General features: G+C 40.2%; 1 protein-coding gene across 7 annotated transcripts in view; it reads right to left on the reverse strand.

Annotated features, from left to right (window-relative positions):
- The window catches only part of NHSL1 (NHS like 1), a 415,209-nt gene that overhangs the window by 90,054 nt on the left and 299,764 nt on the right, over positions 1–25,391 (reverse strand). The window contains exon 1 of one of the 7 annotated variants that reach the window (XM_019967499.2): positions 1–12,884. This exon is cut by the window's left edge and continues 20,970 nt beyond it. The exons of the other annotated variants lie outside the window; for them this stretch is intronic. The gene's annotated coding sequence lies outside the window, so the exon portion shown is untranslated. Of the gene's footprint in view, positions 12,885–25,391 lie in introns of those variants that run through there. 7 annotated transcript variants of the gene reach the window in all.

Raw genomic sequence — 25,391 nt, forward strand, 5'->3', positions numbered from 1 at the left:
GTACAAAACTGGGAGTCAAGTGCCCACATAAACAAATGCTGGAAGAGCAAGAAACCAGAGCTGCTGGGCTTGCCCGAGGACCCAAACAGCTTCCACAGCTACTGCCTACAGCTCCTCAGTTTGCCATCCAAATTCAATGAGTCTGGGCGACAAGAGCCTAGGTCACATACCTGCAACTCTGGATATGAGCGAGTCTGGTAAGTGAAGATGTTACTTAGCTCCCGTGATAGAAGTCAGGCCAGACAGGAAGTGAGATGGAGCTGAATGAGCCGTGACAGAACCTGCTACAGGATGTCTGACTAAGTTCTTGAGCAAGAACAATGACTAAGAGGCTCCAAAATGAACTGGAATTTGTCACCTCTTATATCTGTTTTTGATTCAAATCCAGAAATATGGTTATTTACGTCTAACTTCTTAAATTAGAAGCTGAGAAAGTTGAAGAATTCTTTTACACAAATTACACCAGTAGCCCACAAGTAGTAGTCGACATGGTCACTCACTAAACACATCAACTCAACACAGCCTCAGATTGGTTTCTTTCTATAGATTCCCTTTTTGGAGAACTTAAAAAACTACAGCAGATTCTTTAAAAGACACACTCAAATTCACACTATATATAAAAATAATGGCAACAGAAGTGAGGATGGAAGGTTCAAAGGAATGGTTTTCAAGAAACAAGATTCCATACATTGTTGCACTCTGACTTCACATATTAAAAGACCAAGTTCAATAAACTCACTTTCTCAACTACCTTATGTAATTAAAACTGGGGGGAAAATGAGCAGAAACAAAGCTTAGAAAAGTTTATGTTTGGCCTTAATTCTCTAGTACATCATATTCTCAGGAAGGAGATGGAATAATCTAAGCAATGACAGAAACTTTGACACACATTCTAAAACATCACTGAAGAATTAAACACTCTATAGGTGAGCATTTCTTGAGAGAATATAATTTTTCTGAGCACACTGCACAAATAAGGCTTCTTTGAATGAGGCAAGGAAAAAATGCTTTACCATGTACATAGTAATTATCTTCAACAGTATTTTTTAAGGCATAATTTAGTGGTAATACTAGAAAGTGAATCTTAAAAAAAATTCTGTTCTGCTGTCCAATTTTCCTTTTGATAAAATAAAGACCTCAAAAAAGTCTTATCAAGAAACAAATGACAATCAAATGGAATTTCTATGTACCTCATAACTCAAAATATTTACTTCCTCATAAACACCGTGATATCATCATAATAAAAGCATTAAATATTAATTTTCTTATCCAATTTTTTAAAAATCAGAGAAATGGCATCTTGGATAAAGAAAGTAATTTGCTGCCATCTCTATATATGAATTATTTAATTTTGCAAGGCGAGAGTGACATGTGTACAAGATGTTTTTTCAATCATCATGATCCATAGTCCCTATCAGAAGATCAGCAGGGAGCAGACGAACTTTCGAAAATGATCTTTGAAAACAAGCACAGTGCTGTTGTCTGGTACCAGTTTTTCCTCGCACTTCAGAAAGGACACTTCTCCACACACAATCAAGGGTTTCTAACAGGATGTCTGTAGAAGGATCCAGAACACTTACATGGGCTGTATTTCTTATTCCTTCTATTTCAGGATTCAGAGAGGGTTAATTAGTAACTCTTTGCTTCACATTTATATAATGAAATGTTCTGTCTCTAAAAAAGAAACATGTCAGAGTCCTCTCTGGCGGAATGAACAGAGAACACAGCAATGCTCACCACCCAGTTCTGCAAGGGTTAAGCCATGACTAGCTCCAGTCATTGACCCACAGGGCATCCTGGGAGGAAATTAAGATGGTAATAGAGTGAGGCCCTCTGTGCTTTAGACAAGCAGGTCTCTTAGGCAGATGCATATCTCAGGGAGAATTTAAAAGACCCCATATCTTTGCGTCTTCCCATACACAGAAAAGCACTAAAAATCATTCACTTGAGATACCAGGTCTTTGTGATCAGCAGTAACCTTTTACCAAGACGTATGCTTGATTGCACATATTTTCTCACCAAAAATCATACATAAACTGGTTTCTACCTCTGCCTCTTCGGAACAGTTTCCTCAGAGCCACTGAGTGGCTGTCTCCTGGGCTGTAGTCCTCAGTAAGACCCTGAATGACTCACGACTCTTGACGATGGGTATTTTTCTTTCAGTGGCTAAAACAGCAGGAATGAGAAGTTGACCAGTCCCACCTTGATTTCTAATTTTTGGGACAAGTACATGAGTACCAGATCTCTTTGACCACTGTATGGAGAACAGATTATGTATGAGCACCAAGAAGTAGGAAGTTATTGTCATAAACTGGGCAAGAAATAATGCGGGCTTGTGCTCATGCTGAAAAATGAGAGAAATGTGTGGATTCAAAATATATTTAGGAGGCAGAACAGAAAGGTTAGTTAGATGTGGGACAGAAAGAAAGGGAGAGATCAATGATAATTCAAGGGATTTTGTTTGTTTGGTTTGGGTTTTTGTTTTGTTCTGTTTTGTTTTCCAGAATTTGCCTGGGGGGACGCTAGTGATGCCATTTGTTGAGACAGGGAACTCTGGAAGGGGAATGGTTGAAGGAGAAGGGAGTCAAAAACATGCTTCATGGAAACCCTCAAGTGCAAAAGGAAATCTCACATGGGCTATTGCATCCAAGTCTGAAGCTCAGAGGAGAGGCCAGGGTAGGGGATTAAAGACGACTTGGAAAACAACAAGGTCCTACGTTAGAGCACAGGGGACTATATTCAATATCCTGTGATAAACCATAATGGAAAGGAATACAAAAAAGAATGTACATATATACAACTGGATCATTTTGCTGCACAGCAGAAAGTTAACACTACACTGTAAATCAACTATACTTGAATAAAATAGATTAAAAAAAAACACCCTTGGAAATGAGCATACAAAAAGTACTTAAAAAGCACTGAATGAGAACATTTGGGGAAAGGAGGTGGGTAGAGAAGAGGAAAGAGGATTAACCCTAAAGCTCTTGGTTAGAAAGAGGAAGAGAGAGTCACGAAGTGGTCAGTGAAGTAGGTTTTTAAAATCTAAGGGAGGGAACTGTTTCAAGGGGCAGGTGGTAGGGGTAGTAAATAATAGCCAACTCCACAGACTGTGCTCCTAAGTGAGGCAAAGACAGAAATGTGAGTGCTGCATTTGCCATGGAGAAGCTGTGAGTACCCCTGTGGAGGATGCACAGCACAGCAGAGGACCAGGAATGCAGATCCATGAAAAACTATGAAGAAGAGGTAGGAAAGTGAGGAGGCTGGATGCAGAGGCAGACCACGGGTTTTATTAATTTGTTTATTAATATGTTTTGCTCTGAAGATAAGTAGAAAAATGGGTGGGCAGTAGGCATGGAGGGATATGTGAGGTCAATAAAGTTTCAAAATCTGAAATTCATCATTATAACATCCTTTTCCAGAAAATTTTTGGTTTATTTCTCATTAAGCTCTCTGGTTTGTTTCTGTGTTCACAGGTCACTGAAAAATCCTTTAGAGATTCACATTGCAAAACAAGATTCAACAATCAGGGTTAATGAATGACAATAATCTTTAGGCATAAAGGCAGGGAATTATTTTCTGAATTGATAAGTTTCATTAATGGAAAAAAGAAAAGGTCTCCATCCCCTCACCACACTCTTTCATGATCTCTCTGCATAATGTGTGCAACCACCATCTTCTCACCAAACAATGGCTGGACCCAGGTTCCGAACATTCTTGAGAAGAATCACTCATGTGAGCAAAAAGTATCCAGCAAAAGCAATTAAAGGAAGTCTGTCCACAGTGTCTTGCAGCTCACCCAGCAATTTTTGTATTTAGGAAGAAGAAACTATCAGTGAGGGAAGGGGAAGGCAATGTATTAAAGAGAACTTTTTAAGGTAAAAAAGCTGGAGCAAAAGAGCTCAACAGCTCCAAGAATGGAAGACAGTGCCCTGAGATGGGAATTCTCGATTTCCTTGATTGGGAATTCTTGACATGGAACCATCATGAATAGGAAGTCCTGGAACAGAAGAATAATGGAGAGCATGAAACCTGGGAACGTTAAGAACAGGAAGCCCCAATCCACGTCTATGTTGTAGGTCTACCCTGGTGCCAAATGGTAAGACTGTTGTGTATTATAAAGCACAGAATAGCCTTTAGGGAGACTAAATTAAAAAAATAGCTAGAAGTTAGCCCTGCTTATTCTGAGCTGAGTATTCCCATACATGGTCTCATTTAACTCACCGATGCTAATCAGAGCCCTGAGGTGTCTGAGTTGCTGTTGAGGAGATGGAGACACAGGAGCAAAGTACTTTCCAAAGGTCCTACGCATGTCCAGTGGTGGCCCAAGGATTAGAACCAGGTTCTAGAACCAGGCATGAGTTCTAATGAACCTGGTTCATTAGAACCAAGCATGCCAAGGGCTACCTCCTAATTACTCACCATTCCATAGGCCCTCTAGAGATGCTTATGGCAGGAAAAAGCACTTAAGGAAGCAGAGAACCAAGTCCCACACAAATGCACACAAAGCCTGAGAACCGAAAGCTAAAATTAAGCATGAATTTTAAGTGCACTTTTTATCTGGTACAGAAAAGTGCACAAATGGTAAGTGAGCAGCTTATTGAATTGTCACAAAGTGGATGCCCATGTAACAGCACCCAGATCAACTGGGAAAGTTGGACAACTGCATGTAAATCAATGAAGTTAGAACACACCCTCACACCATGCACAAAAATAAACTCAAAATGGCTTAAAGACAAACATAAGACAAGACCCTGTAAAACTCCTACAAGAGAGCATAGGCAAAACACTCTCTGACATACATCATACCAGTGTTTTCTTAGGTCAGTCTCCCAAGGCAATAGAAATAAAAACAAAAATAAACAAATGGGACCTAGTCAAACTTACAAGCTTTTGCACTTACAAACTTACAAGCTTTTCCTATTTCAAGGAAACTGTGGGGGAAAAAATGAAAAGACAACCTACAGAATGGGAGAAAATATTTGAAAATGATGTGATAGACAAGGGCTTAATCTCCAGAATATATAAACAGCTCAAACAACTCAATAACAACAAAAAAAACCCAAACAATCCAATCAAAAAATAGGCAGAAAACCTTAATAGACATTTCTCCAAAGACATACAGATGGCTAGCAGGCACATGAAAAGATGCTCAACAGCACTTATTATTAGAGAAAGGCAAATCAAAACTACAATGAGGTGTCACTTCACACTGGTCAGAATGGCCATCATTAAAAAGTCTACAAATAATAAATGCTGGAGAAAGTGTGGAGAAAAGAGAACCTTTCTACATTATTGGTGAGAATGTAAGTTGGTGCAGCCACTATGGAAAACAGAGTGGAGGTTCCTCAGAAAAACTAAAAACAGAATTACCATATGATCCAGCAATCCTACTCTTGGGCATATACAGACAAGACTATAATTCAGAAAGATACATGCACCTCTGTGTTTATAGCAGTGCCACTCACAACAGTCGAAACATAGAAACAACCTAAATGTCCATCAACAGATGAATGGATAAAGAAGACCTGGTTCTTATATGCAATGGAATACTACTCAGTCATAAAAGAGAAGGAAATAATTGCAGCAACATGGATGCAACTAGAGACTATCAGGTTAAGTGAAGTAAATACCGTATGATACCACTTATATGTGCAATCTAAAATCTGGCAGAAATGAACTTCTCTACAAACCAGAAATAGACTCACAGACGCAGAGAACAGACTTGCGGTTGCCCAGGTGGAGCGGGGACAGGGAGGGATAAACTGGGAGGGTAGGGTTAGCGGAGACAAACTACTCTACATAGAATGGATGCACAACAAGGTCCTACTGTGTAGACTGAGACACAGGGAACTGTACTCAACATCCTATGACAAACCATAATGAACAGAAGAGCATTAGAGACATCGAAAATATAAGCCATTTCAATAACTATGTGCCTTCATACTTTTCCTGGAGTCAAGAGCTTTTTATTCATTTTTTTTTGTTTAAAAACAAAAACATGTAAGTTTACTAATTTTCCTCTGCATGCAGTTTTGGCTACAATTCATCAGTTTTGAAACTTAACTTCCTCTGAGTTACTACTCTCAAGAGTCTACTTATGTATTTAAATATCCTCATTTCCTTCTATCTTTTAGCTGCAATGCCAATGAATTTTAAATAATCTGACACAGGGTATTAAGTAGAATAAAGTCTATCTTGATAACACTCACAAAACTTTGTCAATCTTGATCCTTTTTTGAAATCACTCCAGTATCTGCCCTGCTTCCTTACACTCAAACATATGCCTTAAAAAGGTAATACACCCTGTAATGTATGACATTAGCTTCTTTGTCTTGGCTTTGCAGTGTTTAAACAAGAGAGCAAATTGAGCCAGCTGTATAAGCAGCACGCAAATCAATGTTGTCTCTCTTCGGGCTCCTCCTTTTAATCCTATTGACATATGAGGTCAAGATCAGTGCTGTGAGGCTGCACTGGATTTTGTACAGATAAGGATTTTTTCATAGTTACATATTTTAGAAACTAAAGTTGTGTGTGGAGGAAAAAAAACTCCCACAGAGAATGGATGCGTGTATACGTATGGCTGAGTCACTATCACAACATTGTTAACTGGCTAGAGTCCAATATAAAATAAAAAATTAAAAATTAAAACAAAACCAAAAACCCACAACAAAACACCAAAACCATTTAGACAGCAGTCCCAATGGTGCTCACAATCGGCAGCCTGGGACTGTGGAGCAGAAAAGGCAAAAGTGCAATGACAATAAAACAAGTTTCTGTTCTTTCTGAAATCTGAACTGACAAGAGAGTAATAAGGCTTGTCACACTATGAAAACAAATCCCCTCATTTTCATTCGTGAATAGCAGCTGAATTATAGCTCCCATTACTGGCAAGTCAGAGTGCAGTAGGATTACCAGTGTTCAGGCACTTGCTGAGAGCATTTGCATATGAACCATAAAAACAAGTGGGTGAGTACCATGATCCCCACCAATCCACTTGGGAAGCAGAAAGCACAAAATGAAAGGATCCTCTCTGTGGAACAAATAGTGTTGCTTGTTGCTGTGGAACAAATAGTGGCTAGATTAGCAGAGGGTATGCCACATTGACCACATATATAGGACAGAAAGAAAAACAGTAGTTAACAGTTACCGGGTCTAGCAGGTTCCAAGCAAGCTTCACACGCATTATCCCACTTAAAGTGCATGAACAATCTCCTGAGTGTTAGAGGTGAAAGAGCCGAGACATAGCGAAGGTGAGTGACTCACCCCCTGCCATACAGTCTCCTGGCAGAACTCAAGTCATCAGTGATCAGACAGCTCCACAAAGGAGCCTGTGAACTAGATGCCAGACTTGTCTCCCAATTTATCCCTCCATATTCTGGCTTTTCCATTAGTCATGTGCAGATGTGAGAGTTAGACCATAAAGAAAGCTGAGTGCCAAAGAACTGATTCTTTTGAACTGTGGTGCTAGAGAAGACTCTTCAGAGTCCCTTGGACTGCAAGGAGATCAAACCAGTCAATCCTAAAGGAAATCAACCCTGAATATTCATTGGAAGCTCCAATACTTCAGCCACCTGATGGGAAGAGCTGACTCATGGAAAAAACCCTGATGCTGGGAAAGACTGAAGGCAGGAGAAGGGGACAACAGAGGATGAGATGGTCGGATGGCATCACTGACTTCTTGGACACGAGTCTGAGCAAACTCCAGGAAATAGGGACAGGGAGGCCTGGTGGGCTGCAGTCCATGGGGTTGCAAGGAGTTGGACATGACTGAGCGGCTGAACAACAACATTCCTCCTCTGAGGTTCATAGGCCATATTCCAGTTCATACTTTGTAACTTACAAGAAACTAGTAAATTGTATACAAAAGACTCAGATGAGAGGATCAGGAAGAGAAAGCAAGTTATTTGACATAATTATAAGGCTTTATAAGTAAATATAATATCAGACGATTATATAAAAAGCCTAAAATATCAAGATTTTGTTTCTGATAATATTTTTAAAAATACATTCCTAATAGAAACTGGAGTAATAAAGAAGTAAAAAAGAGTGGTAGAATGGAGAGGGGGCGGGGGGAGAAAAAAAACCAAAGGTTTGCATTCAAAAGGAAGGTATGAAACAGAAGAAAAAAAGTGAGCAGATCTGGGTTAACAAGTACGCCAAGTGTGAGGGCCAAGAAAGAAAGGAAAGGGACAGGGACAGTTTGGTAGCCAAGCTAGTCTTCAAACACCACTGGGCAGGAAGTTTGCTCTCATACTAAGTAAATATTTCTTTTGAAAAAATGTGCAGAGACAAAATGAAAAAAAGCAAGAAAATGGAGACAATATCTGAGTGATGAAATGAATGTGCAGAAGGTCAAATGAAATTCATTTCCAAGGTCAAAATCACCTCAAATTCACTATGCATATACAATAACCAAAGCAAGAAAATTAGAAAAACTCACGTTTTAAAACTTTGTTAGTGGTGTTGGTCTATTAAGCCAGCAACACATTCTTTTCAATTTTCATTCTTCAACTAATTAATAATTCAAAGAATTATCTATAAGGTTGTTATTTCATATTCTGAGAGGAATACATTTGTGCTCTAGAAAAATGGAAACAGCAGTCATTTAATTTCTACCACGGTAAGCAAGCAAGCAGGTTATCAGCTCTGTTTATTTCTGACTCTGCTGTCATCATCCTTTGCAGACACAACTGTTCCCTATTTTGATATCAAGCCAACTATTTTAGTGTTTAATAAGAACAAATTTACCACACTGACAAAGCATGGCCCCTGCCTTCAGTCTTTGCCTGTCCTGTACATCACAAATAAAATTAAGAGCTTTTAGAACTGCAATATGAGAGTACAGTATTTCTGAAGTGATGTCAAAATCAAATCCTCTCTGTTTTCATTAACAAATGATTTTTAGTGTGCTTCGAGTGTTGTGGGCTTGAGGAGGCCTTTGACAAAGAGGATGACTCTCATAAAGACAATATTAGAGAAACTGTGCTAAAAGGAAGCAAACATCTTACATGTCCTACTTTGTACATCACTTGGAAAAACTGAGACTGGAGCCTTTGATATTGTACTACCCAAAACAATCTCCATTCCTCTGATTTATTATTGTTAACCTTTCCTGCACAAAGTCAGCATATAATAATGTAAGATTCCCCAGGTTGATTTTTCCACTGGAGCCCTTGAAGTCTAAGCCTCACTCGGGGGCATGCTTCAGGTCAACTCTGATGTTCTAGAGGTTAGGGAGTGATCTCAGATCAGCCAGAAATAAAGACCCCCTCATGGCTGTCAGAAAGAGCATTTAATTTTAGGGTTTGTCAAACATAGTCCACTCAACATGAAGGGACACTGGAAATCAAGTCTTCCTAACAAATAGATTCCTAAACTAAGAAGCTCCCATATGCCAGCCCCAACTTTTGCTTTGTTTTGTTGGTGCGGTCATTTTCTATGCTGTTGTAACAAAATGCCATGAATTTGGCACATTAAAACAATACCCACTTATTTATCTTTCGGTTGTACAGGTCTGAAGTCCAGTGGGTTCAGCTGGGTTCTCTGCTTAGGGTCTCACAAGGCCTGAATCAGGGTGTCAGCTGGCGTGGGCTCTTACTTGGAGGCTGTAGAAGAAGAACTGCTCCCGAGCTCATTTAGGCTGTTTAGTTCAGTTCAGTCACTCAGTCGTGTCCGACTCTTTGCGATCCCATGAATTGCAGTACGCCAGGCCTCCCTGTCCATTACCAACTCCCAGAGTTCACCCAAACCCATGTCCATTGAGTCGGTGATGCCATCCAACCATCTCATCCTCTGTCGGCTGCTTCTCCTCCTGCCTCCAATCCCTCCCAGCATCAGGGTCTTTTCCAATGAGTCAGCTCTTCGCATGAGGTAGCCAAAGTATTGGAGTTTCAGCTTCAACATCAGTCCTTCCAATGAACACCGAGGACTGATCTCCCTGAATTTAATTCCTTCTCAAGGTTCCCCAGTCAAGCCAGTGACAGCACACTGAATCCTTACAACCTCTCCCACTTCCCCTTTGCCAGCAGCTCTGCTCTTAAAGGCTCATGCGATTACAAGAAGCCCACCTAGATAATCCAGGCTAATCTCCATTTCTTAAGGTCACTGAGTAGTAACTTTGATTATATCTGCAAAGTCCCTTTTTACCAAGCAATGTAAGAACCTGCCTGCCAATGCAGGAGACATAAGAGATGCAGGTCCGATGCCTGGGTTGGGAAAACCCCCTGGAGGAGTGCATGGCAACCCACTCCAATATTCTTGCCTGGAGGATCCCATGGACAGAGGAGCCTGGTCCATAGGGTCACAAAGAGTCGGACACGACAACTGAAGCAACTTAGCACACGTGCACATAAGACACTGACAGGCGTGGCACCCGGTGATGAGTCAAGGGGCCCCAAGCTTGCCTGTCACAGGAGAGGAGAGAAGCAGTGTTCCATAATTTGGGTTCCTCAATTCTAGAAGACTCAAACATACCATTTTACCTTGATAATCAATTATGGCTCAATCATTAAATTGCTTATCTGTACTTTTCTTGAACAGGTTAATATCTTTAGCTTGCACCATCATCCAGGTAATAAATCCCTAGTCCTGAACACTTGACCTTGGTTGACAACATCCATGTCATTTACTCCTACAGAAAACTGTGGTACTGCATCCCGATCATGATTTTCCCAGGTAAAATCCAAATTATTTTAGGACTTTTTTTTTGCACAGTTACTTCTTCCCAGATAAAAAAGTTTACCTGTGCAATTCTTAGTGCATTTCAACTCCTTAGAAATTACTTAAAGAGAACAGTTGGAATGAGCCTCAGTACCCCAGGTATGGACAGTTTATAACTTTATATATACAAGGGCAGGATAATGTTTTCTATTTTGCTTTTAATACTAATCCAGATGATACACCAGAATTTTCCCTCCTATTTTAAAGATTTTTAAACATTAATGAATTAATTCAACCAGGTTTTACGTGATTTTTGGCATCAAGGACAATGACTAATACACATGCTCTGCCTTTTAGGTTCCTATTGCCTAAAACAAGACACTACACAACAGTGTGACAGGCAGCACAGAGCAGGCATTAAAAACTGGCTTTGGAGGAGGTAGCATATGAAATAAGTCCTGTCAGTCCAAAATCAATGTTAGGTAGAAGGGACAAGAGAAACAGACAGTCCTTCTAAGCAGAGGGTCCCAACAAAGAAAGATGAGCAAAAGTTGTGAATGTGGATGTGAGAATTGACGCTGAAGAGGAAAACAGGGAGGTGTTCTTTAATAAAGGGCTCCTCCAAAGTTAAACTTTATCCTAAAGGCACTGTACTGGTAAGGGGCTGGGCGGGGGAAACTGAAGAGTTTTAGAGAAAAAACATGATAAGTGAAGTCTGTTATTCACGTCCTGGATAGGGTTTGGAGTAAGGGATTAGAGAGCAATTAGCTGAGAATCAGAAAGTTAGGAGCGCAATAAACTAAAAGCATGAAATGCTAATAGTCATCACACTAAGGCAGTGATAGTCCAGGGAATAAAGAGCAGAGATGGGATCCAGGACATACTAAGAAGGTGGAAGTGACAGGAAATGTAGGAGAATGAAAGAGGGGGTAGCAAAGAGGACTGCCGCTTTCCGCCCCAACATCCCAGGTACTTTATCTCATTTGATTCCCACAAAGAGCGCCCCATCAAGGAGGCAGGGGAGTCACTTCTATTTATCAGATGAAGAAAATGGTTCTGTGGTTAAGTGACTTCCTCTGAGTCAGTAAGCAACAGACTCAGATGAGAAAAACTCTGATTCTTAGGTTAAAAGTATTTCTGCTTCACATGTAAGAACTTTACTCGTGGTTAATCACAATGTGCAAATTTCAGGTTCACCATCCTGAATGTGAATTTTATTAAGATCTCAACTGGCCTGAAAAATAGCTGTGAAAAGAAGAGAAGCGAAAAGTAAAGGAGAAAAGGAAAGCTATAAGCATCTTAATGCAGAGTTCCAAAGAATAGCAAGAAGAGATAAGAAAGCCTTCCTCAGCGATCAATGCAAAGAAATAGAGGAAAACAGTAGAATGGGAAAGACTAGAGATCTCTTCAAGAAAACTAGAGATACCAAGGGAACATTTCATGCAAAGATGGGCTCGATAAAGGACAGAAATGGTATGGACCTAACAGAAGCAGAAGATATTAAGAAGAGGTGGCAAGAATACACAGAAGAACTGTACAAAAAAGATCTTCACGACCCAGATAATCATGATAGTGTGATCACTGACTTAGAGCCAGACATCCTGGAATGTGAAGTCAAGTGGCCCTTAGAAAGCATCACTACAAACAAAGCTAGTGGAGGTGATGGAATTCCAGTTGAGCTATTTCAAATCCTGAAAGATGATGCTGTGAAAGTGCTGCACTCAATATGCCAGCAAATTTGGAAAACTCAGCAGTGTAACAGGACTGGAAAAGGTCAGTTTTCATTCCAATCCCAAAGAAAGGCAATGCCAAAGAAAGCTCAAACTACCGCACAATTGCACTCATTTCACACGCTAGTGAAGTAATGCTCAAAATTCTCCAAGCCAGGCTTCAGCAATACATGAACCACGAACTTACATATGTTCAAGCTGGTTTTAGAAAAGGCAGAGGAACCAGAGATCAAATTGCCAACATCCGCTGGATCATGGAAAAAGCAAGAGAGTTCCAGAAAAACATCATTTCTGCTTTATTGACTATGCCAAAGCCTTTGACTGTGTGGATCACAATAAACTGTGGGAAATCCTTCAAGAGATGGGAATACCAGACCACCTGACCTGCCTCTTGAGAAACCTGTATGCAGGTCAGGAAGCAACAGTTAGAACTGGACATGGAACAACAGACTGGTTCCAAATAGGAAAAGGAGTATGTCAAGGCTGTATATTGTCACCCTGCTTATTTAACTTATATGCAGAGTACATCATGAGAAATGCTGGACTGGAAGAAACACAAGCTGGAATCAAGATTGCCGGGAGAAATATCAATAACCTCAGATATGCAGATGACACCACCCTTATGGCAGAAAGTGAAGAGGAACTAAAAAGCCTCTTGATCAAAGTGAAAGTGGAGAGTGAAAAAGTTGGCTTAAAGCTCAACATTCAGAAAATGAAGATCATGGCATCCGGTCCCATCACTTCATGGGAAATAGATGGGGAACAGTGGAAACAGTGTCAGACTTTATTATTTTGGGCTCCAAAATCACTGCAGATGGTGACTGCAGCCATGAAATTAAAAGACGCTTACTCCTTGGAAGGAAAGCTATGATCAACCTAGATAGCATATTCAACATTACTTTGCCAACAAAGGTCCATCTAGTCAAGGCTATGGTTTTTCCTATGGTCATGTATGGATGTGAGAGTTGGACTGTGAAGAAGGCTGAGCGCCAAAGAATTGATGCTTCTGAACTATGGTGTGGGAGAAGAGTCTTGAGAGTCCCTTGGACTGCAAGGAGATCCAACTAGTCCATTCTGAAGGAGATCAGCCCTGGGATTTCTTTGGAGGGAATGATGCTGAAGCTGAAACTCCAGTACTTTGGCCACCTGATGCGAAGAGTTGACTCATTGGAAAAGTCTCTGATGCTGGGAGGGATTGGGGGCAGGAGGAGAAGGGGACGACAGAGGATGAGATGGCTGGATGGCATCACTGACTCAATGGACATGAGTTTGAGTGAACTCCGGGAGTTGGTGATGGACAGGGAGGCCTGGCGTGCTGTGATTCATGGGGTCGCAAAGAGTTGGACACAACTGAGCGACTGAACTGAATTGAACAACTTGTCATTAAAATGACAGGTCCATCACTCTCATTTTATTGAGCTGAAAACACAATCTACAAGTCAAAGTTCCTGTAATTTTTAATAATCATAATAGTTCACAGAGGTAAAGAGGAGGAAATAAAGTCCTCAATGCGGTCAGGCACTCATTCAATCAACAGATACTAATAGCACCTTGAGGTACGGTCTGCTGAAAGGTCCTGAATAAATAACCCGCTTGTTCTCATTGCACCTAAGATGGACAGAAAAACGCAGTGACCAAATTGTAAGCACGTTAAATGGAAAATGGGGAACAGTGTTGTAATGGAAATAGAATGAAAAGCACACAGGAGAACCCTGGAAAGTAATCCAGTGGATCTGAAAATTTTAGAATAAGGAATAGGAAGGTCAAATAAGATAAAATGTCAGTATAAATATTTAAACAGACATAAAAAAGTCCCATAGTTACATGATGACTTGCTATGAGAAAATGATCTCATATTTCTAAAGATAACTTTATCACTTTTTTCCCTTTAGTCTACAGTCAATTGCTCATTCTTGGACCTATGCATTGGAGTGTGTTAGTTCTTTGGTTTTCTTTTTTTCCAATTGAAAACTCAAGAGGGAAGAAAGTGCTTGAAGGCTGTTTCTCTGTGGTGAGTAAAACCTCAGTCCTCTAAGAGAAGAGTAACCACTTCAGAACAATACTTGAGAGGAGCCGGCAGGGGACTGGCCGTTTTGCTGAGGGCCCCTGGGAAGGTATCTCCCGCCCTGTCACCACAAAGTCTAGACTCATTTGTCTTGAATGTTTGAATTTCTAGAAACACATTAACGTTTCTCCTCTTCCATGATCAGCTTCCTTCCCCCTCTTTTAAGTCATTACTGATTGAAACTGTCACACTGGGTTTTTCTACCCAGTTGTTATAGAACATAAAACTTCGAAAGTTAAAAATCTTTCTTGCTCTGCTTATTGCCTTCATATTTTCAGTCCCATTGGAAGTAGAAAAATCCATGTTTCTATTTTTAAGTTATACTCAAAAGAATCCTTTTATTTTCATGGAGAGTGATGGCTCAAGTCCTCTTTACCTGAACTAGATTGAACACTACACTTCATTTCTTCAATTACAAACCGTTGTTGTTGTTTAGTTGCTAAGTGCTGCCTGACTCTTTTGCAACCCTATGGGCTGTAGCCCGCCAGGCTCCTCTGCCCATGGGATTTTTCCAGGCAAGAAAACTAGAGTGGGTTGCCATTTCCTTCTCCAGGGGATCTTCTTGACCCAGGGATCAAACCCATGTCTCCTGCAGGCGGATTCTTTACCACTGAGCCACTAGTGAAGCTCCCTTAATTACAAATATCAACTAGGATTCCTTCTTGGTTAAGACAACGGGATAAGCCCTCAAGGAGTTTAGAATTTAATAGGGAAGCCACAGCACCTATCACTACCACACACACGACATAGTGTATGTCCCAAAGAAATCCCACTCAATGAGTGGGGTCAAAGCCTGCCCTCCATTTTAATAATGCTATGAAAGGAAAACAAACAAACAAACAAACAAACAAACAATGGTTCTATGAAAGAGTAAAATATCAAGCACTTATCATGAGAGCACTTTCTGATATTCCTTATAACAAACCAAGCTCAGCAAACCAAATATATGCACAAGAATAAAAACCGAGCTGCTTTTTAAACATTTCAGTTAGCTTCCTAACTGAATATGGACAGGTTCCCTACTATTTAGTTCTAACTGAATCCTTACTATGGGGGAAAAAAAAAAAAGCCATAGGAATCAATTTTCCAAAATTCCAACAGAAACTCTATCAAACTCGTTTTATAAAAACTAAAGGTACACCTGTAGCTGCACTAAATACAGATGGCTACATGTGATGATAAAATGACAGAGATTGGAATGATCTTTACTCCCACTGCAGAAAAGACGAAGGCCTCTCAGTAGACTACACCTTCCAGGAGCACCAGACAAGAGCACGGCTAACCTGGGGCTGCAGTTTCAGCACGGAAACCTTTTCCTTTTCTGCCAAAATAAAGGATCTGACCAGCTACCAGTTCTGTAGCTTAGAAAACCACCTTTCTCCTCCATGGTTTGATTTTGGCCTGTGACTGATGTCCCCAAAATACAGAGAAATTGCCAAGGCTTGAGCTTTTACTCTGAGTAAAATCGTGTTTTGAGCAAAGGAGTAGCATGAACTCATAGAGGCTCACTCTGGCTACTGGGTTGAAAATAGGCTGCTGAGGGAAGCTGTGATAGCTGCCCAGGTGAGACCCAGGCAAGCAGGTGGCAGTGAACGGGGCAAGAGGGAGTCAGATCCCAGAAAAGATACACTGAGTCAACAGGATTTTCTGACACATTGAACCAGGGCTGGGGTGGGGGTAAGAGAAAAACAGGAGTCATACATGACTTCAAGGTTTATAGCTTATTCAACTGGAAAAAAAAAAAAAAAGGTTTGTCCCTTATGGGAATGAAGAAGGCTCCAGCGGAATAGATGTGGGGGTAAAGGGATGGAGGGGGCACCAGGAGTTCATGAAGCCCATTGGACACCCAGTTGGAAATGTGGAGAGAGCTGGATATTCATATTTGAAATTTAGGGGAGCGGTCTCGGTTGCAGAGAGAAATGTGGGAATTATCAGTATATCACTAATACTGGATTCCCCTATCGGAAAGCAGCAAAAAGTTCTTGACACTGATTAGAGAACTGTCTTAGAACTGATGTGAGAAGCCTGTGACCTGATTGCAGGCCTCACACAAGAGTTGCTAGAGGCCAATATCAGGCAGGAGACAAAGAAAGCTTGTCTTCATGCATATAGCAGGCAGATCACTTTCCAATGTGGAAATGAGGCAAAGGGAAATTTAAAGGAAATCCAGTTGGACACTGGCCAAAACAGGAATCAAGGAGAACCCTTTGGTATGTCATGTGCTAAAGGAATCTCACATATTTTAGGGGTTCCTGTTTTCCCGTCAGTTCACAGACACTTTATCTTTTGCAGATAACAGTCCCACAATGAATCTATTCACCAATTTCATGAAGGTGAGTGACAGAGAGCAACTAAGACAAACTCAATTTCAGCCAAATTTGTTACCATAAGCCAAAAAGCATATAAATAAAGATTCATAGTATCTGCCACACCAACATGAACTTTCTGTGGGAAGCAGAAAATGTACAGGACTTTAAATTTAGGTGTTCTCAATGGGTGACTGAAAACAAGCTATCTCTGTCACAGTCTTATAATTTTAAACCTAAAAGTTGATAGCAAATATCAAACTAATGTTTTATCTCATGTTAACCAATGCTTTAAATCATGCTTTAAGCCATCAAAAATTTACTCTTTTGGGAATTTATGGACCCTGCAGTTTTGGAAGGATGGACATACAATGTCATCTTTTGAGTCTGCTTTTTTTAAACTTCCATTGTAATTTACTGATAATTCATCTGGAAAACTCTTACACTCACTCACTCGTTCTCTCTGAGATGGAAAATGGGTCAATTACCAGTGGAGGAAGGAGCTGAGTGAAAGGAGAAACACTCGAGTACGGAGAGCCAGTTACCAATTCCTCAGCAGTCAACATGAAATAAGGACGTGTCTACCAATGAAGGATAAAACCACCCATCTAGCCATTCCTCTCATCCAGATATGGAGAGATTTTTCTTTTTTTTTTCAATACACGCAATTTTATAAAAATTTTATAAAAATATACCACATGAGTAGTCCAAATCTTGTTTAGGATTTTTATCAAGTGTATGTTCTGCCAGAAAACATTTCCATAAAGGAATGGTTTTTGTCTCAAATGCTGTGGCAGCAAATACTTCCGCTGGAGCAGTTAGAACTGTGTCAGGATATTCTCCTTGGCTTCCCTGGCTTTCAAAATATTTGTGTTGCTATAGCGTTCATTTGCCAGTATATGTGACTTATGAATCTTTGTATTCACCTGGGTGTATTTATACAACTGTGATGCCAGAAAACTTTACAAAAGTTGGTGTAAATATGTTGCAATGAAAAACCAGAAATATATCTGCCTTTCTCACTATATAGTTACACCATCTTAAATTATGGTATTAATACAAATTAGTTTTTACTTTCAGAAAACCCAAGGTAGCTCTAATCAGTAACTTTATGAAGCACTTTACTACGTACTTGTGATAAAATGTCTAGCATCTTATGTAAGTTATTATTTACTCCTCAATCTTTTGTCAAGTAGATGCTACTCTCATGCTGCTCGGTGGTAAGAATCCACCTGCCAATGCAGGAGACATAAAAGACATGGGTTCAGTCCCTGGGTCAGCAAGATCCACAGGAGGAGGAAATGGCAGCTCGCTCCAGTATTCCTACCTGGAGAATCCCACGAACAGAGGAGCCTGGCGAGCTACCATCCATGGGTTTGCAAAGAGCTGGACACGATTGAGCGACTGAGCAGTCACGCATGCTACTGTCACAGTTAAGAGATTTTTATTCAGGCTTATATTATTAATGGACACAGCTGGGATTTCTTGAATCTTCTTCACTAATCTGTTGATATTTTATTATCTGGGTGGTCATTAGCAGAGAAAACCTTAAGAAAAATCTCTGGCCTTGCTTTGTACTCAAAGTAAACTTGGGGAAAGAAGAACTCCCCCTGCTCCTTCAAAGCAGGCACAAGCAGTGGTGCCTTTGAGCAGACAGGAAAGCAGATGGAAAGGGCTTGGGTGCTGAGAAGACCCAGGCCTGGGGAAAAAGTCTGGGAGCATGGGAGAAGGGGGGCTTTTCTGGGGCAAGGGAAACCAGGCACAAGGTAAGTCCCATCAACATCTGATGAATACTTACACCCCAAACTCTGTCAAAACATTTCAGTCAGATGTGATGAACCTCAAGAGGTATTTCAGGGTATCAACAAATTTTGGGTGAATCTATATATATATAAATTAGCCACTGTGGGATAATATGCATTTTTTGCATAAAACTAGGTAGTCTGTTTCAGCAACACTTTTTGTAGGGAATAGAAGGGGCTAAAGTTTCTTTTATCCTCTTAAGAAAGAGGAAAGGGGTAAAGAAAAACTCCAACAAATTTGAAAGAGATGGCCAAAGAAGGTAAGATGCAGGACCACCTGGGACTAGGGGCTCCCCTATGCCTGGCGAGATCTCTCTGCCATGCCACCTCATGGGCATCTTCTATGGTAGGCTGGCTGAGGAAACTTTTCTGTTTGAAAACAGAAAAGTCACTACTTACTTAGTTTCCCCAGCCAGTCTTCTAACCAACTCTGACATCTCCTGTACACCTGCCTTCTCCTGACGCCTCTTTAACCCTCCTGGATGCCCTGTGCCTCCTTCTCCTAAGAACACTCCCTAGGCATGTGGCAGTGTCCCTTTCCCTCCCTCCTCCTCCGCTCACCAGTGACTCGGGAGAGTGGAGGCATGTGGCACAACTTTCATTCTAAAAGTTTCCGAAGCTTGCACAGTTTCACTCCGTGAAATAAGACCAGAAATAGCACAGATGTCCTCTTATGGTCATCAGAGGAGGGAATTTTCCCCTTTTGTTTCCAAATGCAGTCTTGCCAAATTTCTCAAGAGCAAACATGTAATATATAACCTGACCTTTGAAAACCATACTCCACTTAAATATAAATTAGCTTAAGACTATATTTCAACTCCTGGTTCCTAAAGCTCAGTTTATGCTATTTATATCTTTTTGTTATAAGAAGACATTCCAATGAAGAAGTGGCAATGAGCACTTACATTTCTCTTATCATGCAAGTAACCCAAATTATCATGTAATTAACCCCTCAAATTAAATCCTCGTTCAAGTCATCACGGCCTTTGTTTCAATGGCTCTCGGCATTAACCACATTTTGGCAGTAACAACAATACAAAGTCTAAAGTCCAAGTTAACAAAACCTGATAAACATGACCTAATCAGCAGATGGACGATGGACATTGCTAATATGATACCCAATAGTTTGTCATTATACTACTGCCCGTCAAATGAAGACCTCTTTATCTCAAATCCAACTGCTATCTATGATTTTATAAACCAAGGGACGTTTTTCAAATTTAAGAATATCCACCTTCCTACTCTGCATCACCAATACGTCCAATCATGCAAAAGCTATTAATTGCTTTTAAAGCCCTTAGGTTGTTTCAGCAGGATTTTTTCCTGATGTTTAAAATAGAAAAATACATATCCCTGCATACCTTTGTGCCTGGCTGATGGTGGTGACATGACGTCCTGAGGGGTAAATTGCCTTTATCACACTGGTCCATCTGCCTTCATCTATTAACTATCACCTTCAACTAAGGCATGTGCAGATTACTGATCACACCTTCTTAACTAGAGGGAGTTCAATCTGGCGTAGGGATAATACAACCCCCATCAATGTGCAATCAGAGGAGGAGGAAAGGAGGAAACGGAATAACTAGAAAAAAGATATGGAAATCAGCAGATAAAGAAAACAAGAAAAGGTAAAAATGGGACAGGAGATCCTCAAATGGAGAAAGAAACTCATGGGAACCTTTGCCAATGCTTTTGGTAATTCGTCATTTGATTCAGTTCCAACGAATCACAGGGCACTGTCCTTGCACAGAGCATGCTCCACAGACAAGCAGACCCCTAGCCCTGCACGCTTCTGGCAGCAAAGCTCTGTTAACTGCTCTTTCATACCTTAAGGATAGCATCTCCTAGTTTCTATTATATCATCTCTTCAGCACAGTGATCTGGCTTCTGCTGCAATATATTTAAAAGCAAGATTTTGATTAGTAGTGGAAGGAAGAAAGAGAACTGGAAAGCATGATCAAGTTTTCAAGGGAAAGACAAAGGAAATAAAAGGCTAGCTTTATTTGGTTTATTAAATTTCAAGGGCTTTGCCTGCCAGTTTGAAAAATGCATGATATCATCAGTGTGTTTATTAAAAGTGCTACTTTAAATTGCAGATTGAGCAAATGTGAATTCCCCCTGGTAGCTGTAGGTTACTGGCTAGCAATTATATGCAATTTTTAAATGAAAGGAGGGAAGAAAGTCTTACAGGACTATGGCTCTAAAGGCTATGGCTAATTTAAATTTAAGTAAAATTCAAAATATTAAAGTATGATAACGAAACGTCCAGATTCACCCAGATACAAGATTCCTGAGGTCACTTCACATTTTGATTGTTCAAGCCTTTCAAAATGATACTCAGAATCAAATAGTAAAATAGCGTCAACTCTGCTCAATGCTTACTTGACAGTTTATTACTGGATTTATAAAAGGTGGGAAGAAGGGGTAGGGGAACCGTCCAGAGCAAATGGTTGCTTGCTAACTTGAAAAAAATGCACTTGTTTCAGCACAGAAATAACAAATCTGTTTCTGATTCCAGACATTATTTTCCAAATGCTGCCAAGAAAAGAATCTGAGGAATCCTTTCACATGTACAACACGCACGAGACAACTGGGAAGAGGCCTGTGATCTGCTCCGGGGTGCACGACGAGGAAGGACAGAACAGGGTTTCTAGGATGAACTGCCCTCTCGGGAGCAGACACACATGCCTGACATAGTTCATCGCTGTAATCTCCAACATAACTCTGCTATTATTAGGCAACCTAAAGGCTTTCCTAAATCTGTAACTTGTGAAGCAGAAAAGGATATAGACGGGACCCTACCATGCTAAGCATGCAGGCAGCTGGGATACACCCTGTCGACAGAATGCACCACTTTTCTAATCCATGAAACTCAATTTCTAGATCTTGGACATCCCATAAGAGCAGAGTAAGGGAAAGAATCTAGACCAACATTGAAGCCAGGTTGAAATCCCTGGAGAGAATCCTGACCAGGTAAAATCCAATACTAAATTCAGAAGCTTAAGATCCATGATGCTCACAAAGTGTACTGAAATTATTTTTAGAGTACAAAAGGATGTATATATTTATCATTTCCACATTCAGAGAAAGGACATTTTCAAAATAATACCTTATTTTTTTAAACTCAACTATATAGACGTATCCTTCTCCAACATTTCAAAAATTATGTAAGGAGCAAGTCCACGATACAAAAAGTACACAATTTAGCAGGCATCACTTTTGTTATATTAACAAGGGAGAAACTGAACAACAGAATCCACTTTGAAGAGAAGAGATAACAGGAGAATTCTGAGAGACCGAGTCATCCCACAGCCTGAGCTAGCTAATGCAACTGTTTAAATTTTTGGCTCACACTGGGTTGACTGCAGTGAAGTAAAGTTCGATTTTGTTTTTTTGTTTTTCCCCCTTCTCAGCAGGATCAGAGTATATGAAGGAAACTGGGTAATTTATAGGAAACAAAAAGGCAATGTTTTCTTTTGCACGACTGATTGTAGTGGGCACATATTCAACCCTTCTAACTACACAGACTGGTCAAACTTACAATGCTACACATTTCAAATATATTATCAAAACAGCTATACTGGATGGCCATCCTTACAGCTCTCCACTAAATACATCTCCTATGATGCTACTCTCAATCCAAGCAACTAGGCATCCTAATGGGGTGTCTAGTGCCCCCCAAACCATGTCCACTGGGAACCTGAGAACGTGACCTTATTTGGAAACAGAGTTTTTACAGATGTAATCAGCTAAGATGAGGTCATATACCGGAGGAGGGTGAACGCTAAATCCAATGACAGATGTCCTAATAAGAAAACCAAGTGACAGTCACAGACAGACTCCTAGGGAAGAAGGCCATGCGAAGACAGAGGCAGAGGTGCTGCCACAAGTCATGAAATGCCTGAGGCCACCAGAAACTGGAAGAAGCCAGGAAAGATTCCACCCTCGAGACTGTGGAGAGACAATGACCGTGCCAACAACTCGTTGTCAGACTCTGGCTTCTAGAACTGTGAGAGAAGACATTTCTGTTTCAAGCCACTCACTTAGTGGTAATTTGTTGCAGTCTCTCTAGGAAACTACTACAGATTTGTCTACTAAATAGTGCCAACGCCTTGTTACCAGGACACAGTAAGATTACAACAGGAAATGAAATAAATGTTTAAGAACTTTATTACAGCTGTTTGACATTGTGGTGATAGCCCACAGCATGTGATTCTATGTTTTACAAAATATCCATGATGGATTGGAAATTAAAAGCCAAAAACCTAGTCTTCACAGTTAGAGATGCACTGAACAGATAATTAATATTTATAAAGATGAAGCTGGCACACTGTAATTAAGAAATTTGCATTTTCTGAAGTGTCTCAGGAAAACTTAATTGTATTCCATGCAATTTTAGAAGTAAAGATATTTTATTCTAATTTTTCTGAATAAAGTAATCCATGAATGGTATACAATATATGCAAGGTAGTTTTCTGTTAATCATATTATTTAATAAGCTGGAAACTCACTTCCAAGACCCCTGATTACACAGTGAAGAACAACACACCATGGCTTTGTTACCGACAGGGACTGGGCAGAACTTGAGAGAACATGTTCCCAGAGACTGGGAGCTCAGATGTTGCTCATGGGGAAAAAACCTGGGTGGAGTGAATGTATTTGAGCTATTTCAATGGCAACAGTAGAGAGTAGAGATTATAACTACATGAGCTATTATAGTCAACAGCAATGATAAAGATGACATCTCTCTTCCAAGAAGGCAATTTTGCTAGCACCAAATCGACCAAAAACTGAGTAGACATGACTTCAAGAAAAAAAAAAAAAAAAAAAACTAGCCTGAATGGGGAAAAGGAAACTCTGCATGCATGTGGGAGGCTGTTTGATGTGTTTTCTTTTAACAATTAAAAGAAATACACAAGACATGATTTAACCCAAAAGAAGGGCAATCATGCTTCCTTTAATATCCACGAAAATCATAACGACAGACTTAAAGAGCTCCTAGGACCTCAATGAGCCACAGAAACAGGCCAATTAGTGAAATCCTCTGAAAAAGCCTCCAACAGAGGCAAACGCAAATGCAGGAAGGACACAAGCATCCCAAGCAGCCCTTGATATTCCTGCGCTTAATCTCACCATGACTTTATCAGGGGTTGGCCATACACGTAGGGCCTAGAGGGCAACCTAAAAATCATTATTATAAACCAAAAGGCTACAAATCACAGGAAGAGAGCAAATGTCAATGGTTGTCCTGGCTGCTGGGAAATGGGAAAGTAGATTTTAAAAGGGATTGTGGACTCCTGATTAGAACACACACTTCAGCATAAGAGCACTCAGTTGCTATCATATGCCACTCATTTGACTTTCTCAAACTCCCAAGTTACCTCGGAAACTAAGAGTCCATGAAACTGGTAAGATTCCTTTATAAAATGAAATTGCTGTGATGGGAATGGGTGGGGCAAATACACTGAAGCAACAGAAGACATGCCCTGCAACAACTGCACACCTGCATTCAATTAGAAACTCTAAACCGGAAGCTATCATTAGATCATAATGACTTCAGCTGGGGAGATGACACCAGGATCGCAGGCATCCTCATCCAATGATACTGAACTGTGGCTCTTCTTAGTCACACTTTTTTGGGAGCAAACAATTTTTTGAGAAACAGCATCAGGAGGGCCCATGACTCATTTCACCTAAGAATATTTTTTCAGAAACACTCAAATTCACTTCAGCTGATGGGTTGCCTTAGAAATCCATTTCAACTAAATACACTAAAATAAGAATTAGTTGAACTCTTAGGGAGGAAAAGATGTGAAGTTCTTTCCTGTTTTTACCTTGTCAATTTGATCAAATTTGTACCAACCATATAAACAAATAACTCAAACTCAGAATTCAATATTAAAGACTTGGGTGGCTTTTAAGGTGTCAGGTTAGGGTTAAAACTGTAAAGGCTGAGAGTAGAGAAAACTGGTCTGCACCTTAGAAACACAGTGAGGACAGAGGGAGGACAGAAAAGCCATCAGCAAAGCAAGCCAGGCTCACTTTACTTCCCCAAATTGAAAAACTGTCAAGAATTTCACATCAACAGGCTGACATACACTGAAAGATATGAACAAAATAGTCGACTCCAGTTCCAAGGAAATTCGCTTGAACTCCCCCATTCCAACAGTCTCATTGAAGAACACATTCTCAAATGCTTAAATTATAATTACAATGAGTTGGAAGAAAAAGAGTTGAAGAAAAAATAATAGCCTAAAGAGAGAAAAGCACTCTGCAACTAATGGGAGAATCAGTACATATGTTCTATATAGTCACCATCTTCCAGTACTTCCCAAAGCACTATAGTCCATACACACATAGCTAGGACAAGAATCTCTATTCTATGGTGAAATTAGTTTCATTCCTAAGTTCATACATTAAAGCTGCAAGTAATAGGATTGCTCCCCCCTTCTTATTCTCTCTAGCCCTTTCCACGAGCAACTCATCACATGAAAACTTCTCTAACAGGACTCATACCCCAACTGTAAACCATGCCCACTTAGATGATGAAGTTTCCTTTCATTCTAAACTTTTAATTACTTAGTCTATGACAAAACACATCCCAAACGCATCCAAACAGAGAAATATCCTGTCTAAAAGAAAAATTCCATCTCCCCAGCAGGAGGTCTTTCTTCCTGTTTGCAACCAGAAAAGAACAATGACTTTTTCACTTTCATACTTAACAAAACTCTCTCCAACTTTGATTTTAAGAGAATCAGCCCTCGTTTCTGATGCTGAATGAACATTCTTCTATTTCACCACCCTGGTGGGCCCAAAGCCCCCTCAC

The sequence above is a fragment of the Bos indicus genome, chromosome 9 (genome assembly GCF_029378745.1).
Source record: "Bos indicus isolate NIAB-ARS_2022 breed Sahiwal x Tharparkar chromosome 9, NIAB-ARS_B.indTharparkar_mat_pri_1.0, whole genome shotgun sequence".
Lineage (NCBI taxonomy): Eukaryota > Metazoa > Chordata > Mammalia > Artiodactyla > Bovidae > Bos > Bos indicus.